At 45.8% G+C, this 17,276-nt stretch overlaps 1 protein-coding gene across 1 annotated transcript in view; it reads right to left on the reverse strand.

Annotated features, from left to right (window-relative positions):
* TMEM121 (transmembrane protein 121) overlaps positions 1-17,276 on the reverse strand; it is a 940,474-nt gene that overhangs the window by 696,254 nt on the left and 226,944 nt on the right. The window lies entirely within an intron of this gene.

Genomic DNA, 17,276 nt, shown 5'->3' on the forward strand with positions numbered 1-17,276 from the left:
TCACTTCTTTCCTCGACTCTAGGGAACTAATAATTAATTGGGAAGGTTTGATATCGGAACGGTTCTCCCTCCCGAGTGGAGTCCCCCAGGCACTTTTGCCCACCCTTTTCAACATCTAAGTAACACCTCTGGCCAGACTGATCAAGAGTCATGGCCTAGTGCTCGTGTCCTATGCCGATGACACAGAACTAATGGTGTCGGTTACTCAAAATGACAGTATGTCAGCCGAGCGGTTCCATGACTGTATTTCCTCTGTGATGTCATGGATGAGGGTCAACTTCTTAAAGCTTAACACCGAAAAAACTGAGATCCTAGAATTTGGCAAGAAACCTTCAATCTGGACCCAATGCTGGCGGCCTCCTGAAGCCGGTACCTGTCCATCGCCGGTGGCCAAGGCCAGAAATCTTGGTTTTCTCATCGATAAGGATCTCACCTGTGCCCCCCAAATGAACCAAGTGGTCTCTGCCTGCTTTTTTACACTTAAGATATTGCGTAAAATTCTCCCATTCATCCCGCTTTCCCTCAGGAAAACGGTGGTTGGCGCCCTGGTTCTGTCAAGGATAGATTATTGCAACGCACTTTATTTGGGCGTGAAACAGCTTAACAAGCTTCAGTCACTTCAAAATGCTGCAGCCCGAGTTTTGTATGGTCTACCTAAGCATCACTCCACCTCAGCCAGCATTAAACTACTACACTGGCTTCCGGTGAGAAGACGGGTGGAGTTCAAAGCCCTTTGCCTTGTGCACAAAGCCCTCTATGGAGGTGGGGCGGAAGATGTACAATCATTATTCTAAGGTCCATGGACTCCGGGCTGGTCCTTCCTCCCAAGACAAAGAGGGTTATTTGGGGAGGCAAACGCTTTTCATTCTTGGCAGCTAAATTATGGAACTCCCTCCCAGTCTCGCTCCGACTTCCGCCATCACGGACCATATTCAGGAAAGCTATAAAAAACAGGCTCTTCACACAATTCTAACCTCGGTGCAACTCCCAGATCACTCTACCTAGCGCCAAGACGCCTCGGCATAAGTGCGCTCTACAAATACCCTCAGTCAGTCAGTCAGTCAGTCTGATGTAATGATGCATAGTCCGAGAAAATCCACAGTGATGGTGGATTTATAATGTGTGCATGCTACTAGTCTTTACTATAGTGCACTGTGGATGATGTGGCTACATAAATGATTTATGTCAGTGTAATCCCACCAATAAGTACTGGCAAGCCTAACTGTGATGCTCTGTGACAGTGGCCCAATTGGCCTAAGTGATTTATGTAAATCTCTGTGAATTCATGACAAGTGCCTAGTGGAACAGTGATATATATGTGATTGTGTTCTAATGTGTTTTTATGGATAATACAAAGGCTATTTTTATATAACCTTGTGTAGAGTTTCTTTTGTGGTGTGCCTAGTATGTCGCTGCTGTGTGAGTGTGTTGCGCAAACGCTTTACACATTGCCTCTGGGATAAGCCTGACTGCTCTGCCAAGCTACCAAGGGAGTGAAAAGCGGTTATCTTCAGTGTGTAACTCCCTTGCCCTGACTAGAGTGGTGGGTTCTGCCTGGCTTAGCTGCATAACCTAGCCAACCAGAAACCCCATTTCTAACATTGGTGGCAGCAGTGGGATAGGGCTTGCGTTTCCGCAGTACCACAGTGACACATGATTGCACTACAAACTCTGCATTTAGAAAATCACATGTTTGTATTTCTCCATTTCTAACACTCTGCAACTACTAAAATAATTTTACAACAATTCACAAAAAGGCACCTTACTGCCAAATTTGATGTAATTCCGTTTAGCAGTTTGGTCTGTAGCCGTGTCTAAAGTTCCTAAGGAAATTAACATGGGGAAAACACGCTTTGAAACCCCCATCCTGGCACATTCTATTTAAGGGATGAAGTACTCTTGGATGCTTCGGGTCCTTGGGGACCAAGAAACCCTCCTGTTGCCTCTAGTGAATCCGACACAGCAGGATTCCTGAGAGCTGCAAGGCCTGCCCCGGGGACAGCCACCTCCCTGGGGCTATTAGTAATAAAATCAGGAGGCCTCATGGACCTCCCCGGCACTACCACCTCCCCTGGGCTGTTCAATTTTTCAAATGGGTGGGCCTAAAGGACCCTCCCAGGCTCCAGAGACCATCACCTCCTGGGACCAAAATCAGCTTTTAAAAATGGGAAGGAGGCTGTGCGGCCCTCTTCTGGGGCCTTTCTCGGCCCTTGGACCATCACCTTCCCGGTGGAAAGGTAAATAAACTTTTTGGGAAGCCGAGAATGAACTTTGGGTTCTTTTCAAACATGAAAAAAACTAGTGCTCTCTAATCAAACCAGTCTTTGAACTTTAAAGATGTGTGAGTGCTATGTATTTCACCCATAACCTTTCACCTAGATCTAGAGTAGGCCACTTTATTTAAGGCGCAGCAAGGGATTTGAGTCCCAGCAGTTGATGGTCTAGCCCACGTCGCATTTACATTTTCCTACTAAACACAACAAATTGCACATGACTTCTCTTCTTAGCAACAATTTGTGATGTTTGCAAAGTTTTAAAATAAACTCCCAACTACTCTTTGTCCAATACGTTTGATTTATATTTGCAAACACAAAAAAGTCAATTAACAGATTAAATGTGAAAGCCACCTCTAGGGTCCTGTAATTTCTCACTATGTTCACATATGTTTCTAAATAGTTGGAAATGCCAGGAGATTGTGTGTACTTTAAGTAATGTTCTAGACTAGAAACATTAACACTTTTTGAACATTGTTTTTTGTCTCCCTGACATTATCTCATTTCTTTTGCATTAAACAACCTCCAATGATGTTTTTAATTCACTTTCCATAGAATGGCTGTCGCATGTTCATAAACCTCTGTTTTCGTCACTATTTGTATATCTTTACATACATGATGTTGCGGCTAATAGCTACATCTTAAAATGTATTAATATTGTGCACAATATATTTGCTGCTACTCTTGTATCAAACCAGAAACAATTACATTTCTGCATTTCACGCCTGGAATGTAGTGATTTAATAAACATTCAAATAGCCGATGATTAACTTTAGTCGGAGTTGAAAAAAATAAATATTTCTTATAATTGTTCCCTTCTTAGATGTTCTTCCTCATTACAATCTGTCACTTGGATAAACATCTGCCTTTAGGTCCTCAATCGGAAAGTAAACATCCAATTATTGCTAAGAATGAAAGTCAGCTAAGGCAGAAATGCTTTCACATGCAACATTTGCATATGCTCAGTGGTGATGCATTAATGAGAATGTCTACTGTCCTGGCCATCAAACCTGTTGCTTATGTATCATGCGTGCGTCACTCAGCTCTTGTTTTACTAGAATCTTTGAACTCCAGGATCTGCCTGCTTGTAGCACACAAGGCTGGGTCCCCTTGAGCATCGACTGGTGGAATCTGTGTTTGACCTTATGGTCACAGGCTTGAATCCTGGCCTCTGACGACCATCTTTCCAAGGCTAATAAAATGACTTCCTATGAATTGGGTAACAACAACATGCTGGGGTTACTTGTGTACACCGCCAGTCTACACTAGGGCTGAATATATGTTCTTCACATGCTGCAACTAAGAAAATCTGATATTATTTTGAAGGACTAACTCATTTAGTCATTTGTTTAGCCCCTCCCCAAAGGACAAAAAATGGACAAAAGAATTATCCAATGGAGTAATAGCACAGAGAACTGAAAATGCAAATCATTATCGTGTTCATTAACTGGTAACCACTTATCATTGGAAAGCCCTGAGAAAAGGCGTTTTCTCGTGAAATACATGTTGGCTGTGTTCATTGGAAGAAACTCAAATAAAGGATTCTGTATGAAATAGAAAAAACAGATGCTGCGGTTGTATGTGGATAAAGAGTAAAAATAATATACACAGTGGGGGTATTAAGTCCAGATAAAATCAACGACTAGGTAGACCTCCCACTGAAATAATACAAAATAACTTGTGTATTAGACAGAGGTTTTGGAATTGGCATTTTAAAAGCACCTTGCTTACTACTTTGCTAGAATCATGACAGCTGCCTGTAGAACTAGATTCCTTTTTCCATTATTTCAAAAAGACAACAACACTGATTAGTCCAGACCATTTTCTAAGGGAATTTCTATCATGATTTACTTGTTTAATATCCCATTGGAAAACCTGAGGGTGTGGTATTACTGCAAGCTTAATTACATCATATGTCGAAATCCCAATTCGGATCCAGGAGGCCCATTTCCATCCCAGATTTCAGGGGTACATAAAAATTGCATTTAGAGTAATAATAAGTTAAATTGTTTTCTCTAGGTATTCTGAAAATGTGACATGGATCTTTTGGACATACATTGGACACCCATGGAAAAGCACGGTCACCAAAGCAGCGTTTTGAATAACTGGATAAAACTTACGGCAATCACTCTCATTAGGCAAGAAGCCTTGATTAAGGTGCAAACAGGAGTTTGCACCCTATTCAGGATTACTGTTTGCCTGGTAACTTGTGGAGGCACGTATGTAAATTACTTTTTACAAGGCGCATAGTTAGAGAAGAGTTGGCGTAGGCTTGGACAAATTGACAACCACCAAATCAGTGATATGCTGCTGTCCTAGCCAAAATAGTAGAAGCAGGTAGTCTCCTTTCGCCACATTTTCTACAGAAATTTGATTCCCTATGAATAGTGAAAGTGAAAGTTATTCTGGGAGGAAGATCTAGAAGGTCAGGAGGATGTCTCATTATGTAAACTAGAAAGAACAAGACCCAAGAAAAGTGAGGGGCATGCATGGAAGGGTAAGGACAGCAGGGTAACACAAGGAAAGCTGCTTCATTCTTTTCAGTCTTGAGCTGTCAGGGCAACACCCTACCGTCCACCATTGAGAGCCTTCCAGAGTCTCAATGGGGTTTGAAATGCCAACCCCTATTCACAATTCTGGCTTCCTTCAGCCGACCAGGAGTAGGTGTAATCTGGGCCTTAACTTGTGCTGCTCATAATACCAGCCTTGATTGCTCTTTGTCATCCTTCCTCCTTCATGGGATGTAGGTATTTGTTCAACAAAAGTCAGTGTTGCTGCCTTTTAAACATAAATGAATAATAAATAACTAAATGAATTAGATGGTGCCTGGCCGCAGATCATATCACCAAGTCCTATTTGAACTTTAGGTATCCTTTTACTCATTCATCAGCATCTAAGCCTGGCACATGTTGTTTTATGGATTACTGGGTCTCCTCCTATTGTCCCCCATTTTTGGTATAGGGGCACACTGTGGCTAAGTTGGTTAGTTCTTATTATAATTTTAACTTGGATATCTATCGCTCACATGTACTCACACATCACACTGCCGCAATGCACTCTTTCCCGTAACACTATTACCCCACCTCGGTGGTTCTCATGTGTGACTTGAAAACACTTCCCATATAGGCTCAAAACAAAATCAGTACGCGCTATAGAGGCTGCAATACAATACAATACATCTAGAGACAGTCCCCATCTATGGTGCGGAATTTTCTACAGAACATTCAGATTTCATATTCCCCCGGAAAATGGTTAGTACAGCAAATTTTGGACATTCTATTAATTTTTCCCAGCCTTTTTGTATACATTTCAAAAATCTGGAAAATACTGGCACAAGGCAGTCTCCTACATGGTAAAATGAACAGAATAAGCATACGCCTACTGGACGATCTAGAGCATCTCAACCTTAGGGCACTCAGTGGCGGATTCTGTGAAGATACCCCTATGGCGGCCTCTTTTTATTCCTCTTCCATAAGTATGATGATAGATTACACCTTCATCTCCCTTACACTGTTCCACCGGGTCTTCTCGTTATGCCAAGGGGACAAAGGTGACAGCAGTCATCGACCTCAAGAGGTATCCCTACTACCAACTCTGCCCACATTCAGGCGTTTGGCAGAAATACCAGACTCCACCTTTATGGTTAACTACAAGAGGATTAAGCTTGCACAGTCTACCATAGTGGATCCGTCATAGTCAGCCACGGTGCTATTACAAGCACAAATTGGTACAACAAACTGTGCTATAGGAAAGTGGGAGTCCCTGACCAACAGTCTGGCAGAAATATTTGCTGTGACACCCAAACCAAGGCTTCTCCAATTACCTACTGAGGTGGGGCACATTCTAAAGGCCCACAGGGAACAACTGAAGCTAGCCAAGAAAAAACATAAACAGCACCCTGAGGTCCCTTCGATACAACCCAGAGGACATCACTCTACTAGCATTACTTCGACAGCAAAAAACAACACTGAAGAAGCTGAAGTGGGCTGCCTACAGAGCACGAGAAGATGAGGTTTGGGCAAGACTGTTCGCAGACATCAAGCACAACGGCATTGCCTGCTTCTGGGGGACAGCCAATAAGCTAATGCATACATCCAATAGGGGAGTTACATCTTACATATCTGAAGCAACTTGGCAGCGTTTCTGGGGGACCAATTTAATCATCACTGTGCTGCATATGACATAGACCAAGCAAACAGAAAGCTGTCAAGGGTCACCCTTTCTGAAAATTTTCCAAAGGATGGCAGCCCTTCAGCACTCTTCCCACAACCAGCAGCCGGCCCACAGCACACCCTTAGGTCATCCCGGCAGAACTTAATCAGACGATAAATCGCAAAAGGCAGGAGAGAAGGGGCCCCAGGGCCCAATGGTATTTTCCCGGTGCTCTTCAAACAGAATGCGGAATTCTGGGTGAAATCTTTAGAACCACTCTTCTACGAAATCGGACTTCAAAGCACAATCCCACCCTCGTGGAGAGGCTCGATAATCTCTTCAATCTACAAAGTGGGGATACGACCTTGGCAAAGAACTAATATATGGTTTCCCTCATTGACAATGAGGCAAAATATTTAGCAGGTACATTACTAGAGAAACTCTCATCCTGGGCATCTGAGAGCGTAATAATACCACTCAATCAAACAGGGTTCTCTAAAACATCTGGCACGACAACTAACATCTTGGCTATGTCAACTCTTATTGACTTGCCAAAAGTCTCCAAACAGCTCCTTTGCCTCTGCATTATTGATTTCAGGGAAGCCTTCAACCATGTAGATGGGGTCAAGCTCTGGAGGAAGCTGTCCCACTGGGAGATTGTTCAGACTCTGCTGGACTTGCTCATAACTCTCCACATGGGCAAAAGGGTGCAGGTGAAGTTGGGTGCTGGAAAGCACCTAGCAATATGAATACCAAGAAGCAAAGGAGTGCATTCTGGCTCCAAATTTATTTAACCTTTTTTTGGCTGGCCTGAAGCAGGCACTCAATGCCTGCAACTCCCATGCCCCTATGCTAGGGGGTTGGGTATTGTCCAGTTTCCTCTGTGCCAAAAATGTGTTCCTGGCTAGTCACACTCAGGTGAGGCTACAATACCTTCTCAACACAATACAGATATACTACGCTGAAAATGGTTTGAATGCCAACTTTGATAAGACACGCACTATGACGATCAATAACAACAGGAAAAAGGCTCTAATCTGGTTCTGGGGTAAGACACGAATCCAGACAGCAATGTAATGCACATATTTAGGGGTAATTGTCAACACAGAGGGCCAGTTTGTGCATTAGAGGAGGCAATTAAAAGAAAAGGGTTGGCAGTGGCAATGACATTAAAATATCTCAAATCAAAACTAACGGGGCCAATGCTGCCCCCCCCCCACTCCAGGTAGTGCAAGCCAAACCTTTAACAACTATAACATATGGCAGTGAACTCCTTAAAGACAGGGTTGCTAAAATTCTAGACAGCATCCTAGTTAAAGCGTACAGAATCATCTTCAGCCTGCCAAACTACATCTCACCAGCGCAGATCTGGCTGGAGTTCATACTGCAGAAACAGCCCCTGGCCATTCAAGGAGCTTTTATAATCTGCTGGGTCAAAATCAGGAAGGAAGCCCCCGGCACTTTAAATTACTATGGCAGGAGCTACAACAGAGAGACACATTGCCCGCCAGAACTTATCTTTCAGAATCTCTGATTAAGACCGGGCTGACTGATCTTTGGAAAGCGTCCATCAGGCACACGGTTTTCAAAAAGTTAGTATGGAAATCAATAAAGCTCCTTTTGCTAGTGGAAGACAAGACTGCTTCTCAGGCAGAGTGCATGCCTGGATATCACTTAATAGCTATAGTGTATAGGCTCCTCGAAAACATTTCAGCCAAGGCCACTCCAGAACCATGAAGGAGCAATTTCTAAAATCTGGGGTTTATTGCCAGCTGCCCTGCACCTTCCCCACTAGCAGAGGGAGGTCGCACTGACATCCTGCGACTTGTCTGGCAAAGGCACGGAAGACCTGCCGCATTTGTTATGCACTTGAGAAGAGCTTTCGGAGGAAAGGGGACAGCTGCTCAAGCTCAATTCCATAAAAGAGGGATCCGCATGAGGAGGCAGGACCCATAGTTGAACTGTAACTCTGTAAAGTTTCTTGCACTGGTGGGCAGGAAAATGCCAAAACGAGACAAAAAGGCACCCTGACTATGATCCAATCTGCACTTCAAGAGGGGGCAGGCCAAAAACACATCTGAGTCAGTCTTCCTTCTTGTGGGTCAACCAAGCAGTGAGGTCAAAACCTACCATCTTTGCACTCGGCACTTTAAGCTCTGCCGCACTTTGCTTTTTGCTTTTTTGTACTTTTAACTAGAGTTTGCTGTCCCTGACAGTGTTCCACCTTTCAACCACAGACAACGGCCAAGTACTTGGCTCTTCAAGCTCTGATGCATGTCACACTTTGCACTTGAAACTCTAAAGCGCCTCATGCAGGTATTTCAAGGAACTTGAAGACCACTAAACCTTTACCTGGGGCGACCTTGGCTCTGGAACAGGTTGTCCACTATGTGGTATCAGGTGTTGACCTCATAGGCCATAGGTCCTTCTCAAGGCACTATTCGATTTTGGTAGGGTTCTTAATAAACAATAATAATGTCGTTGGGTTAAATTTCTCAAGGTTTCATCATACGATTTGTCCTACGGTTTTGGTCCCCAGTAGATTTCTCTACTCTCCTTATCTGTAAAGACAAATTCCTTGCCACTCGCTAACTGGTAATACTGCATAATTTGTTTTTGTTATTTATAAAGGTACCGCCCAAAAGGACTCAGTTATGGGTGGGGTGCAGCAAACTCCGCTCCAGGGCAGTTGACATAGTTTTTGCAGATATCTGCATTCCTAACTAGGCCTGGGTGAAAATTCCGTTCCGCTCGCGGAAATTGCGATAATTTGACATTTTCGCGTTCCGCGGAGAGCGGAAAATGTCGAAATTTCTGCAATCCGCATCTTACCGGAATTTTTTTTCTTGCTCGCGTTGCAAAATAATTCATTCTCGCGTCCGCGCGATCACCTTACCTGAATCCCCGCATTCGCAGACAAGTTTTCCCAATCCGGTCGCGTTCTCCATGTGATGATGGATTGGTGGTAGCCATTTGCGCTGTCTCGCAAAAGTTTGCGCCCGCATTAACATCATTCGTTGCGCGATCACGCCATTCATCGCGCGATCACGTCTTTCTTCTTGTGATCATGGCCCGCAAGAGTATGAGATGATTGAGATCTCGAACATGTCATTCTCCACCGCGAGCGAGAGCGTGAGGACGCGGGCACGTCATATCGAACTCAAAAAGGAGCAAGAGACCCCGAACACATCATATCCAACACGTAAGTTGGCGAGCCGCGATCACGCAGAAAATACCGCGAACGGGCGGGAAAAAAACTTCCGCGTCTTTGCGATATTTCCGCGTGTTTGCTGAGATTTTTAACATTTTCGCGATAGTTTGCGAAAGTGAATTTCGCAAATTCCGCCCTCCCCTATTCCTAACCGGGCCCTGAATGTCAAAAACTCCATGAACTGCTCCGATGGGGCGGAGTTCACTGCCCACCCCTAATTTCAAACCATGTTTTCTGGTCACTATGTTGGCCTACAGCAAATGGAGTTACCTTCTGTTATGTGTATTTTTATATTAATGGTTAATGCTTTGTGTGTAATTATCTTAGCGAGATAAATTGGTACACTATGCTTAATAAAACTTTCTTGGAAAGTGTACACAACACTAAATCTACCTAGCTTTAACTGAGAAATCTTTGTAGAAACACATTGGTCAAACCCGGTTAATTGTAAAAAAACGTAGCTGTAAATTTAGTGTTTTTCCTGCAATGCCCTTCACCAAATTGAAAGGGCAGGAATGCACCGCATTTACAAGATACAATGCATTCCTGTGCTTTCAGCCAGCACCAGCGCACAATGTGGTACCTATACCTAGCACCAATGCAGGCACTCGTTGTTGGCAGGATTGTTTTTGTGCAGTAAGGGACACCTTCCTGCACAAAAACAATCAATGGAGGCGTTCTCCTCTTTCTAAGTGTGCTACACATAGAAAGTGTAAAATAGGAGAATAAATAAGCATATTTCTCTTGTTACGTTTGCCCTGCGGAGACGTACAGTTTTGACGCATTCCCTTGTTTACAGATCCTTTTAAATCTGGGAATGCATCAAAATCCATGGGTATTGCAAGGAAACACCCAATGCAATGTCCTCGGAATGCCTTCTTTGGCACATTATAAGGCAACGCAGCGACTTGCACTGCGTTGCCTTACACCATATCTACGAGGCCATGAAAAGTCACACAAAGCGTCTTTGCGTGGCCTTGTAGATATGGGTCTGCACACTGCGCCACCGGAACAACATAAAAAGTGGCGCACCAGCGGCACAAGGGGCTTGTTAAATAAGCCCCTAAGTTTGCATATTAAAGTCACGACCTTCACTGATATGACACGCAACTATTTCAAAAGAAACCACAGACCATTATAGAGGAAAGAAAATAGATTAAGAAGACACTAGGCCAAGGAGGAGGGGTGATGCAGCTTGCTCCCAAGCTATAGTATGGCACTACCACTCACACAGAAATGCCTGTTTGTTGTAACGCAAACACATCCTTCAGAACCCTTATAACACGGTCCGTGGTGACCGCCTGAACAAACTGGAAATGCACCCATTTAGAGTAGTAGTCCGTGAGGACAATCAGATGACGGCACTCGTCGGGCAGCATAGAGAACGGGCCCGCAAAGTCTATCGCCAGCTTGCTCCAGGGGCCCGCCGGGATTTCAACCATCTGCAGTTCCCCTTTACTGGTAATCCAGTGCTTATCCGCCTTCAAGCACTGCTCGCACCTGTCGATGTACTCGCACACCTCACTGGACATTCCCGGCCACCAATAGTACTGTTTGAGGATACTCTTGGTCGCGCTGCTTCCCGGATGCCCTTTGTGAGCAACCTTGATCAATTTCTCTCGCAGCCCTGCCGGCGGAACAAACAAGTCGAGACGCTTCAGGAATCCACTGTCGATGGAGAGTTCTTCGCTCACCTGCTGGAAGCTCCTCAGACTTGGCTGCAAGTTCCGAATGGGAGGCCACTGGGTAGTCAGGTATTCCATTTCTTTCAAAAGAACGCAGCCATTCGTTCTCGGTGATGGAGCCACTGCACATCACGGTCGCATCCACCAGCGCCACCACGCACTCGGTGTCGTCCAGGGACGTCTCCTCCGCACCGCTCACTGGCAGCCTGGACAAGCAGTCAGCCCTATAGTTGAGGCCACCCTTGATATGTCGTATCGTAAAGTGATATTCCTGCAACCTGGAGAGCAGTCGGAGAAGTCTCGAGCTTGCTTTTCCGTTCCCGCGGCCTTCCCCGTCCATCATGTAGACCAGTGGCTTATGGTCAGTGACGATCTCAAAGACTTTGCCCCACAGGTAGTTCTTCAGCTTTTCCACCGCCCATGCACATGCCAGGGTTTCCCTTTCAATGGTGCTGTAGCTCTTCTCCGCGTCGCTGAGCGTGCGAGAAATGAAGGCGATGGTGTTCTCTTTGCGCCCTTGAAACTGACAGAAAACTGCCCCGATGCCCTTGGCGCTGGCGTCGACGGTGACCACATTGCGCAAATCCTTGTCATAGGGTCGTAGAACCGGAGCCGTGGCAATGGCTGTTTTGATAGATTCGAATGCAGCATCTTGCGCCCCAGACCAGACGTACTTTACGTTCTTCCGTAGAAGCTGCCGCAGCGGCTCGACCTTGTCCGCGTACCCCTGAACGAACTTCGAATAGTATTCGCTGAGACCAAGGAAGGATCGTAGCGCGTCTTTGTCCTCTGGGCGCGGAGCATTTCGTATCGCCTGGACCAAGTCGTCTTTCGGCACTATGCCGTCCTGGGACAGCACGTGCCCCAAGTATTCAATCTTGTCCTGCATGAATTAGCATTTGTCTTTGGAGACTGTCATCCCCTTGGTACCTAGGACTGCCAACACTGTGCTCAGCAGTGCCAAGTGCTCCCGTCTGCCCCTTGTGTGGAGCAGGATGTCGTCTTGGAACGCCTCGACCCCCCGCATCTCGCGGAACAGCAAGTCCATCAATTTCTGAAAAACCCCCGAGGCGGAGGCCAGTCCGAAGGGCAACCTGACATAACGGTAAGCACCGAATGGGGTAATGAAGGTGGTAAGGCTCCGAGATTCCCTGGTCAGGCAGACTTGGTGGTAGGCTGATTTTAGGTCGATTATAGTAAAGTATCGGGACCCAGACGTAGACGACAAGATCTCTTGGATGTTGGGGAGAGGATGACAATTTATCAGTATGTTTTTATTCAGGGATCGGAGATCGACACAGAGATGGATGTCTCCCGTCTTTTTCTTCTTGGAAACCACAATGGCAGAAACCCACTCTGACGCACCGGCCTCCTCAATCACACCTTCCTGTTTGAGTTTGTCCAAGACGGCTTTCAGTTCATACCTCACAGACAAGGGCATGGTCCTAACTTTGTGCTTTACTGGTGTGGCACCCTCCTTCAACTGGATGTTATGCACGAATCCTCTCACACGCCCCACTTCATTCCTAAACACTCCGCCGAACTTGGCTAACACTTCCGGCAAACCTCCCTGTTCCTCCACCTGGTCCTCATCCACCTGTACGTAGCCAACCCAATCATCACGCAGGACTATGGGATCATCCGCTCCTGGAACCAACATCACTCCCAATTTCGCCAGATCCTTCCATCCCACCAAATTCCTGCCCTTCTCGGCCACGTACACCTTTGTGGGAATCGCCCTCCCCTTAAAGGTGAGGATATCTTGGAAGTAACCCAGCATCTCAATGTCCTGCTCGCCAAATGCCTTCGGGTTTACGTCAGTCTCACTCAACTGTACTCCACCACCCCAACGTTCAAAAAACACAGTGTCAGAAATTATCGTAATGGGGGAACCAGAATCAGCAGTAAAAGGCAGCTCCACCGCCCCAATCAGCACCGTCCCTATGGGACCCTTCACACGGCCCTCCTCCATTTCAATGGATAAGACAATGTTCGCACACATCTCCAGATCGTCCTCACTCACTGAGCTCACTTTCACATTGCGCACGTGGCTGCGCGCTTTACATACCGCGGCAAAGTGACCCACTTTCTTACACTTCGAGCAGGGTTTGCCTAGCGCAGGGCACGACTTACTATCAGCTAAGTGCTCGTGCGAGCCACATCTAAAGCAGCACAACGGTTTGCGATCGCTAGCCTTGGCAGGCCCTGCCTTGTCCACAGTCTTATAGTCCGACCTCTTTCTGTCCTGCACGTAGAACACATTAGAGCTAGGGCTACTACACGCTAGTTCCTTTGTAGAAAGAAGCGATCGCTCAATACCTTTAGCAATGTCCGTCACCTCACCGAGGGTAGGGTTCCTGCACGACAGTAGACGCTCCTGCACCTTTTTGGAGTGACAGTAGAACACCACCTGATCACGGATGTACGTATCAACTCTGTCCTCAAAGCCACAGTCCTGCGCCAGAACACGCAAACAGGCGATGTACTCCTCGACGGTCTCACCTTCCGCCTGCTTCCTCAGCGCAAACTTGTGACGTCCCACCATTATGTTGCTTTCCACTGCATACTGCCGCTCGAGACGTTTGACCGCCTCCTGGTAGACATCTAGCGCATCAAGCACACCTGGCGGGTTCTTGTACTCCGGCAAACTGTCGAATACCTTCTGGCCTGCCTTCCCCAGCAAGCCAAACAGAAGCGCTTGCTTCCGATCCGCCTCGAACGCCTTCCCATCGATCGACACGATATAGTTCTCAAAGGCCTGCAGCCAACTCTTCCATTTCATGCAAGGCTTACCCGGCTCATCGAGGAAGAGGGGAGGAACGCAGATGTTGTTACTTTGTGCCATCGTGGAAGTGCACACCCCCAGCACACAGGAAGACGGACACAGCCTGGGTGCACCCACCAGCCGACACCAGGACACGACGCACGGGACCTTCGTGATACTCAGGAGCAGGCTGCGCTGGCGCAGAGATCCTCCTCGCGGGGCCCCCAGCAGAAGTGCAGGCAAGGACCGGGAGCAAGGTGCGCCGTGTCTCACTTGGCAAGCTGGAGGGGCGTGCAGGCAGGCAGCAGGTGCAGAGCACGACAGGCATCAGTGGCACATCAGGCAGCAGGAAGGCGGTCCGACGGCCGCCGTAGGCACTCCGGCGTGGCAGACAGCTCTCACCCAGAGCGCGTACGTCATGCAGCAGGGACGTGCGTGTAAATCGATGCGGCCCCGCCGGGAAGAAGAGCGCTCCCCAGGGACTACGGGACGCTCGGGAAGGACGAACACTGCTTCACTCGGGACCAGCCGGGAGACTGAAGAGCGGGACAGCCGCGTGGAAGAGGGCGCGTCCGCTCGTAGAGGGAGGAGGCGGAGAACTGGACGACCGCCTCCGGCGAAAACAGGAACGCGATCCGCACTGCAGGGATCGCTCGCGGGCCTCTGGGAATGCTTCACCTCGTCGCCATTTGTTGTAACGAGAAAAGAATGCTCGAGGCAAGGTGCGTTACAACTCTCGTTTATTCTACACCAGAGGCCCACGTCCGCTAACACCAGCAGCGCGGGCTAAACACTCCAAACGTTGCCACTCCCCCCGTGATGACGTTTACACCACTTCTGGTTGGCTGGACACACACGTGACTCAGCTGCCACTGAAAACAGACTGCGTCCATCTAAAGGACGCTCCTACATATTTAGTGCATGTGCAACACTGTTGCGGAAAAATATCTATCATGGATGTAATTATGCAGCAATTGTGCATCACCCTGTCCAGTAGAAAAACAGTGCACAGGAACGTATAATACATTTAATAATTATGTATATCTCACGTGTGGGTACTTTAGGATTCAAGCCATGGGACCTTTAAAGAGGTGCAACGTGTTTGTGTTTCTCTGCCTTGATAAAATAATTGCAGATCTAGGAATAGTGTTTTTGAAGTGACCATGTCTAGTGAAACAGAAAAAATCCTGGGAATCTTGATTTTGTCTACCAAACCTGCTTCAATTCCATACAGGTTTTTAGGGGTGCAGTTCCGGTCTAAGCCAAAAGCGCTTCATCCATTCCATCTTTTTGGGATCTTTACATTGCATTTATATAATATAGCGCTTACTACCCCTGACGAGGCACACCACCTAGACAACATTGTCACGACTTTACTGAGCTAATTAAAGCCATGCACCGCATTTTTAATAATTATTCAACCTATTGACCCATAAACAATTTTATTTGTTTAACTCTGCAAATTATGCAGCAGAAAACGCGTTTTATGGTGAGCTCGGCAAATTGATAACCACTGCTGCACAATTGAGTTTTCCAAGGGGTCTTGCGTATTTAATAGTAGTTTAGGAGTGACTGAAGCAAGACTAATGAAAATGACATAAGTGTATCCACTAATTGTATGCTGTTCACAGAACTGAAATATAATCGTGCACCAGTGAGTCTGTAAATTAAAAAGCAATTTAAGTAATGTGTACTGTGATTGGCGGAGAAAGCTACCTAAGTGGTACCCTGATTATAAGAAGTATATCATGTGATGAAGTTACTTTTGCATTCTTTTTTTCGCTGGTTGCCCCGCTGCTTTGCATTCTGCTGTTCCACCTTTTAATGAAAGCTGACTTCCACACTCCTGCTTGCTATGATAAGGCGCAACCTTCATTACAGCGCATAGAGGTTAAATGGAAATCACATTGGATTTAGCAGAAGGGAGCTAGATCTCAAAAACTGATGTCCTCGGTTGTCCTCTGTGATAAACCTGCATCTGCAATATCCAAACTCATCTCCATTAATGGCTCTTTGGTACCCATCTTCATGAGATCTCTTGCTTACCATGGGTTTCAAGCATGGGGTGATTTAAATTTCGAAAGTAGTCTACCTGCATTAGCAGAACAGGAAGGTTTGTCCTACCTATTGGAAATTCCAGTTGGTCAGTTACAAATGGCTTCTATTGAATCCCATTATAGAATATGGAATACTGTTTTTGGGCCAAAAATGCCCAATAGACACCATTAAAACATTAGGGAGTAATAATAAGCATTATGCTAAAAGCAAGTTCATCAGACTGAGTTGGAAGAGGATCAAAAATGAACAGTTTTCGAAGTTTTGAAACTAGTGAACTTTGAACTTAACATGTGGGTAAAGCTTCTCTTAATGTAAGTTTTTTAGGTGAACACGTGTTCTTCCACTAAAAGTTTGGAGGGAGAATTCTCTTGCCAAAAGAGCTTTTGCAAGTTTTTTTAACAGCAAAATCTACTTCTGTGAGTATTTCCAACTGCATTGTTTAAAATGGAATTCCAACTGGCTCACTTTTTCAAAGAAGACTTCAGCTCAACGCCATAGAAAGTCAACATCCCATCTGACCAATAAAAAACAGAAACTTCAAGCCCACCCAGCCTCCATGGAAGCTCTGTGTTCTTGCATTTTATGCTGTTAGCAGAGCATTAAGGAAACAGTTCTAAGGGCAAGTAGGCAATGTTGACGAACATTGTCCACCCCTTCTACTAATGAGGATACCTCTGGCATCAGTACAATACGGGAGCTGGTTTAAACCCTTATGCTAGCAGCTGCATCCGCTAGAAACCATTAGTACCTGGTCATATCAAATTTACACCTGCACTGCCTCTGTCCAAGCAGTGTCTGGTCAGAGAAAGATCCAATGATGTACTATGTTAACTCTTAGTCATGTGGTTTTGTAAAAAAAACACGAAAATGTCATACAACATTTAGAAAATTGGAAACAGAAATGTAAGGTGTTAGTTGTAATTGGTATGAAACCTTGAAAACACTTTGGCACAGGATCAAACCATTCCACTCAGAAAGTGGGTGTAGGGCACTGTAAATATTGCATTATGTCTCAAAATCGTGACCCAATTTTGTGAATGAAATAATTGCTAAATTTGATATCTATTTGATTTTAAAACTAAATGTTTGTACATGATATATTGTGATTAATACGTTTCCCTCGAAAATATGCA

Source organism: Triturus cristatus, chromosome 9, assembly GCF_964204655.1.
Source record: "Triturus cristatus chromosome 9, aTriCri1.1, whole genome shotgun sequence".
NCBI lineage: Eukaryota > Metazoa > Chordata > Amphibia > Caudata > Salamandridae > Triturus > Triturus cristatus.